General features: G+C 42.0%; 1 pseudogene; it reads left to right on the top strand.

Moving 5' to 3' along the window:
* Positions 1–2,482: 2,482 nt before the first annotated feature.
* LOC117310807 (ribosome biogenesis protein WDR12 pseudogene) lies at positions 2,483–4,100 on the top strand (annotated as a pseudogene).
* Positions 4,101–7,135: the final 3,035 nt, after the last annotated feature.

The raw sequence follows: 7,135 nt of genomic DNA, 5'->3' as shown, positions 1-7,135 counted from the left end.
TGGAGAAGAATGGAAAAGAGGTAACAGGAAGGGAGATTAGATGTCACTGATAAACTCAGGTGTTTCACGACAGGCCAAGGGCAGAAGACAGAGCATGGGGTACACTGAAGGATGCATAAAAATCAATAAATACAAAACATACCTGTTCAAATCGAGAATTTGTTGAAATGCTCTTTCAAAGAATATAGGAGTAAAATTGCAGGTGAGAGGGCATTGATGCTGAGGTGATGGCTGAAAAGAATGATTCCCCCGCCTTAAAAGGGATCCCGCCAGGAACATGATGTGCAGAGGCAAGCAAGGAGGCCACATGACACTGGTGAAATGATGGGACAGGGGACACATGTGTCAGGTGGAGACCCTGGGCCTTCTCTGGAGGAGGCGGTTCTTGCAGACACCACATGCCCGTGAGCTGAGAACATCAAGTGGGAGATAGCTAAGTCAGTAAGGGTTACTTCAGCTGAATTGCGTTTGTAAGTGTGCGGATAAAGCACAATACGAATGATCTTGGCAACAGGGCAAGGAGTTTGCAGCTCTGCGGGGCTGCCTACCACCAGACACAGCCTGCTGGCTTAGAATGAGCCCCTTCACCCCGAACTCTTCTTACTTTTCCGTCTTTTCTTTCTTTGTTTTAAAGCTACACGTTCCTTAAACTCTCCAAGCAATTTCCTGGTGACTGTCTTACACAGAAGTAGGAATTCTAAGGTCTGGTTCCCTTGTACCCTTTCTATGTGACCTTCAGAAAGATGAAGTTTTTCTTTGAGACAATGGCTCTGCAAATTTATAAATGAATTCATTTTCGCTCATGCTGAGCAAGACTGCTGAACTCGGCCTTCAGTCTCCTGTGTTAGAAATTATCTCAGTGATGTCAGAAAAGCCCCCGCTGATTTCAGACCCTGTGATCTTGCTGGTGCCTCGCCTAGTGCATCCAGCCCAGTAAGATTTCTGGACCCTCTGTCTTCCCCCTGTGTGGGTCCAGGACATCTAATGTGCACTAGGAACGTAGAGGAGCGTTCACATCAGCAGCAAATCTCAGACCACAGACTCCCAGCCTGAGCCAGGCCCTGACTTGGCACATCCTTCCCATTCCACCCCCACCCCATCATGTATGCCCCTTACTCAGGACAATGGAGCCACAGTGTTTTCTCACCATCCGGTTTGGACCCATCTCCAACTTTCTGACCTTGCTCTTCCCTCTGCCTAGGATGCCCTTGCCCTAGACCTTCAAAGGGCTGGTGGCTCTTGCTCACCTGGATGGAGGCTCAGATGTTATCTCCTCAGAAAAGCCTCAGGGCCCCCCTCATCTAACACTGGACACTCCCCAGCCCGTTGCACATTAAAGTTTTCTTTTCCCCTCACATTTTAAATGCCATCTGTAATGAAGGAGGCTGAGTCAGCAGCAGAGAGTGCCCCGCTCTGGTGAGACTGGCCTGCTGTCCTGGCAGCAGTGGCCCGGGCGCTGTGGCCTTCAGTCATTGCCACCTTCGTTTTCTTGATAGAGCTGTTCAAAGTTATTTTTCTTAGACTTTCATTTACAGGAGTCTGTGTACTCCGCCCAGCAACGTGAGAGCAGGGTCCCTTGTGTCTCATTCATAATGTGTCCCCAGTGTGTACAATTCTCAGGAAATGTGCTGAAGAATGAACACAAGGGACCTTAAGGTCCCATTCGTCCAGGCCTCTCAGTGACGGAGGAGTTAAGTGAGCTGCTATAGTCTCTCAGCTGGTCACCTCCGGCCAATCCAGAGATGCTCACTGCACATTTCAGAACAGAAACAACTGCTAATGACTACACAAAAACATGAGTGCTGAGATCAAGGAAAAAATATTCTCTACTATATCAACTGTGGGAAAGTGTATTACAAATAGACAGCAGAAATGTGTAGATGGTGAAGTATCTTGAGAAATGTTGAATGTAAACTTTGATAACGAGCAACAAGAAATAAAGCATCCCCAGTTCAGTGGATCAGTGCTTGAACATATGTAAGACGATTGCAGACATGGCACGTTCTTTAACACCATACACAAAAATAAACTAAAAATGGATTAAAGACCTAAATGTAAGAGCGTGTGTTTTCAAAACAATGAAACCTTGTGCTCAATAAGAATGGGTCAGTTTTCCTTCAATACAGTCATTATTGATCAGCGATTAGTGATCAATTCTGTCTTTATTATCTGTGTTTAGTGACTTTCTGTCTTTATGAAGTTGTAAATATACTTAGAAACACTAGGGTTAATCAGGAACTAACTTTGAATGGTAACTAAATAGTAGAACACAAATGATGTTAACTGTTATATGAGTGTTCAAATACGTATGCACATGTCAAGAATCAATGGTCACTAGAATAAACACATGATTTGTGATTAAACTCTGATTCTTCGATTAATTCTATTGCTGTTAAATTTTATTTAATATTTACCTCATAACGGAAAAGAGAATTAATTTAATCTTAAAAAGAGTGCTGCTGGCTGAGGAGGCCCGAGGAAAGAAAGCGGAAGCCTAGTGTTCGACTGCTGCTTTTCTCTGACACGTGCGGTCTAACTTTGAGCTGCCTCTTTTTGCAGTCCTGAGAGGCGAAAGCGCCGGTTGTCTGTTACCCATACGTTTTTGTAGGCAAGCCATGGCTCAGCTCCAGACACGCTTCTTCACTGACAACAAGAAATATGCGGTAGATGATGTTCCTTTCTCGATACCTGCAGCCTCTGAAATTGCTGACCTTAGTAACATCATTAATAAATTGCTTGAGGCCAAAAACGAGTTCCACAAACATGTGGAGTTTGATTTCCTTATCAAGGGCCAGTTTCTGCGAATGCCCTTGTTCAAACACATGGAACTGGAAAACATCTCATCAGAAGAGGTTGTGGAACTAGAGTACGTGGAAAAGTATACTGCACCTCAGGCAGAACAATGCATGTTCCATGATGACTGGATCAGTGCGATCGACGGGGCAGAGGAATGGATCTTGACTGGTTCTTAAGATAAGACTTCTCGGATCTGGTCCTTGGAAGGAAAGTCAATAATGACAGTTGTGGGACATACAGACGTTGTAAAAGATGTGGCCTGGGTCAAAAAAGACAATCTGTCTTGCATACTACTGAGTGCCTCTATGGATCAGACTATTCTCCTATGGGAGTGGAATGTAGAGAGAAACAAAGTGAAAGCCCTGCACTGCTGCAGGGGTCATGCTGGCAGTGTGGAATCTATAGCTGTTGATAGCACAGGAACCAAATTTTGCAGTGGCTCCTGGGATAAGATGCTAAAGATTTGGTCTACAGTCCCTACAGATGAAGAAGATGAAATGGAAGAATCCACAAATCGACCGAGAAAGAAACAGAAAACAGAGCAATTGGGACTAACAAGAACTCCCATAGTGACCCTCTCTGGCCACAAGGAAGCAATTTCCTCGGTTCTGTGGTCAGATGCTGAAGAAATCTGCAGTGAATCTTGGGACCACACAATTAGAGTGTGGGATGCTGAGTCCGGCAGTCTTAAGTCAACTTTGACAGGAAATAAAGTGTTTAACTGTATCTCCTATTCTCCACTTTGTAAACGTTTAGCATCTGGAAGTACAGATAGGCATATCAGACTGTGGGATCCCCGAACTAAAGATGGTTCTTTGGTGTCGCTGTCCCTAACCTCCCATACAGGCTGGGTCACATCAGTCAAGTGGTCTCCTGACCATGAGCAGCAGCTCATTTCAGGCTCTTTAGATAACATGGTTAAGCTGTGGGATACAAGAAGTTGTAAGGCTCCTCTCTATGATCTGGCTGCTCATGAAGACAAAGTTCTGAGTGTAGACTGGACAGTCACAGGGTTACTTCTGAGTGGAGGAGCAGACAATAAATTGTATTCCTATAGATATTCACCTACGACTTCGCACGTGGGTGCATGAAAGTGAATGATAAATTTGGCTACAGAGATTCCTTCTGTAAATGAAATTGATAGAGAATTCTCAGATTACATCGATGCAGATGCAGGAAGCAGCCTTTTAGATTAAAATTTATATACTGTTTCACCCTTGATGATAGTTATCACTGTCTTTTTCTTTATTTTGTATTTATTATATAAGTTATGTTTATTAAATGTAAAACATGGCCTGCATTCTCTACCTTATGAAAACCCTTGAAATTAAACTGAGTTTTTAATTTAAAAAAAAAAAAGAGTGCTATTCCTGAAGAACTGTGTGTACCTGGACAGGAACATTCCAAGAATTAAGAGGCAGGCATAAGTTCATCACTTACTTTAGACTTTGTAGCTAAGGGTTTGCTTTGTTTTCTTTTGTTTATCCACCAAAAACCGGTCAATATCTCCATGACTATGTATGAAGGTGGAAGATGATTGCAGACATGGTACGAGTCCCACTTTCAGAATGTGTTCAAACACCAGGGGCGTGTACAATCATTCACAGAGAGACAACGCCCAGCCCCCCAGAGATCCATGTGTATGTCTACCCTCCAGAGGTTTCTGACAAGTGTTCATATATTGTACAATTATAAGATATTTGCAACTAGTCTACAATGATAATTTGCCCTTGATAAAATAAAATTCATGTTTAAAACATTGTCAATTATAGGACTCTGAAAGATTATATACTTTCAGAATGATTGGGTTATTACAAATATTTTACAGAATTCTGAACCCTTGGAAAGCTATTCTGCAAGACACAAGGAGAGGAAAGCTAGATTTCCTTTCCTAAGAGCAAGTTTTGCTCTTAAATACATTGTAAAATAATTACTTTTAAATTTAATTGTTTGAATTCTAAATTATGTTTTTGAAAATCAGTATCTTTTATAAGAATAGAGAATTTTCTCTACAAGCCTCTTAAAATTCCATTTACCAAATATTTTATTTGAGATTTAATGTGTTTCCATTTTAAATGATATTAGACAAAATAATATCTATTTTGATTATTTTATTGGGGTCCTAATTTTATTCTAATTTAATTTTAGATAATTCAAAACAATTCACAATAACTCGTTTTTACCAGATAAATCAGCATTTCCCAGAATGTATTATAGGCTATATACACTATTGATAAATTTCAATTAAAATGTACTTATAAATACAAAAGAAAACTACAAACTGTCTTTATCTATGTGTTCTCATTATGCAGGAATGCATTTTAAGAAAGAAACGGTGCACCAGATGCAAGAGTATATCAGGAAGTTGCATGAAAATGCTTTTTATTTAATGTCAAAAAATAGTTTGATTCTAATTAGTTATTTTTGCTTTTATAAAATTTTCATATGTAAATTATATAGTAATTGTGTCATCAGTGTGACCATTTTTGTAGCTTTCTTTCCTCTGAGTGTAAATGGAACTTATTAAATTCTGATAGTTTTCTATCAATAAATTATTATTGTTTTTTGATTTTCATGTTCAATAAACTTTGGCAAACACTGCTACAGTTAAAAGGGATGTCTCTAATCCAAAGGTCAAACTAGTTTTATGGTTTACTCTGCCCCATTTGTAGGATTGGAAACACGTGGCAGTTTCTGCAGTTGATGCTAATTCAGATGGGAGCTGTATTCCAGTTATGCTAATTTGTGGTGATTTCTTGGATGAAAGAAGTCACCACATGAATTCCCTTCTCAGCCTAATAATAACTGTACATTTGGTGGCTAGGTTTATTATGAGATATCTGAGAGTAATTTCATCAGTTTTACAGCTACCCAAGGTTTATTTCAAGGGCCAAATTCACCAAAAGTTTACATGCTTATTAAGTGTAACCTTCAGCATATAGTGGTAAGAAAATACTACTTTTCTAGAGAAGGAGCTGGCAGACTTTTCTAAAGGGCCAAAGAGTGAATATCTTAAACTTTGCCATATGACCTCTGCTTTATCCGTCAAGTCTGCCATTGTAGCAGGAAAGCAGCCACAGATAAAAGGTAAACAAAGGAGATGTGCTCCAATGAAACATTATTTATAGGCACTAAAATGCGAATGTCATATAATTCTCATATGTTGCGAAATATTTAAAGTTTTTTTCAACATTTAAAAATACAAAAATCATTTTTAGCTTGCAGGTTGTACAGCACAGGTTGGGGGCAGAATTTGGCCCATGGGTTGTAGGATTTTATGGCCTGATCTATAGAGCCACAGTGGAAGGGACGCTTCTTAGAGACGAGCATTCTGAAACAAACAGATTGCACAAGAGCTGTGCATAACCTATGCTCTACTAAGGCCTGAAACACGTTCTGCAGTTTCACTTGGAGTCCTGCGAGTAAGGCTCCAGCTTCTCTGACGGCTAATGACCCAGGGGAGTCGAACAGCTATGTTCTGCTCCTAAAGGGTTTGGGGCTATGAGCCGCCCTTGCTACTCACAGACAATCCCTACAGATGACTCTGGTAATGTTAACTCAACCGACATCTTATATTGGCAGAGAACAGAAGGCATTCTGCAAAATATTTTTAAAGAATAATTTTTGCCCAGGATGGGAAATCTAGGCTCTTTCACACCAGAGATGAAGGATTAAAGAAGGGGCCTGCCTGGGCACGAGTAGTTGGCTCCTGCCTTGTTGTCCAGTGCCAGCCCTGGGCTCAGGACAGACAGCACAGGGGCCCAGCGCGTCCCGCTCCAGTTCTCTGGCCCCAGCCTGGAAGCCAGCAGAGTGAGAAGTGTAAGCACACCTGCCCCCCAACCAGCCCAGAGCCCAGGGCGGCACCTCTGGCTGCTCCAGCAGGCAAAGAGCTAGCCAGGAGCAGAGAAAGGGGGTGGGGCCAGATGGCAGGAAACCATACATCTTGTAAACAACGGGGGTCTGTAGGCAGACAAAGAATAGCAGGAACTTCTGGGCGGACAGAAAATGATACATTTTTTGATGACAAGTCTCCTGGAGGCAAGGGAAGGTAGGAAACCGGCAATCTCAGGCCTCTAAATGTAACCTTTTGCTCATTATGCCCTCATTACAATAAAATTAGCGTTGCAGATGAGAAGTTCCCATCATGCACTGGGGCGGGGACACTTCCCACTAAGGCTAAATAAGGAGGAAACTCCCACCTCCCCTCAGAAAGGTGGAGCTGGGTGAAAATCAGGAATTGCGACCCACAAGCCCCACCCTCCCCAATGAATACTCCGCCCCTTCATTTTCACGTCCCGTGTAAGCAACCTGTCCAAGGGGCTCGGCGCCGCTGCTCAAC

Source organism: Tursiops truncatus, unplaced genomic scaffold, assembly GCF_011762595.2.
Source record: "Tursiops truncatus isolate mTurTru1 unplaced genomic scaffold, mTurTru1.mat.Y mat_scaffold_39_arrow_ctg1, whole genome shotgun sequence".
Taxonomy (NCBI): Eukaryota; Metazoa; Chordata; class Mammalia; order Artiodactyla; family Delphinidae; genus Tursiops; species Tursiops truncatus.
This window is presented reverse-complemented; position numbering and strand designations above follow the sequence as displayed.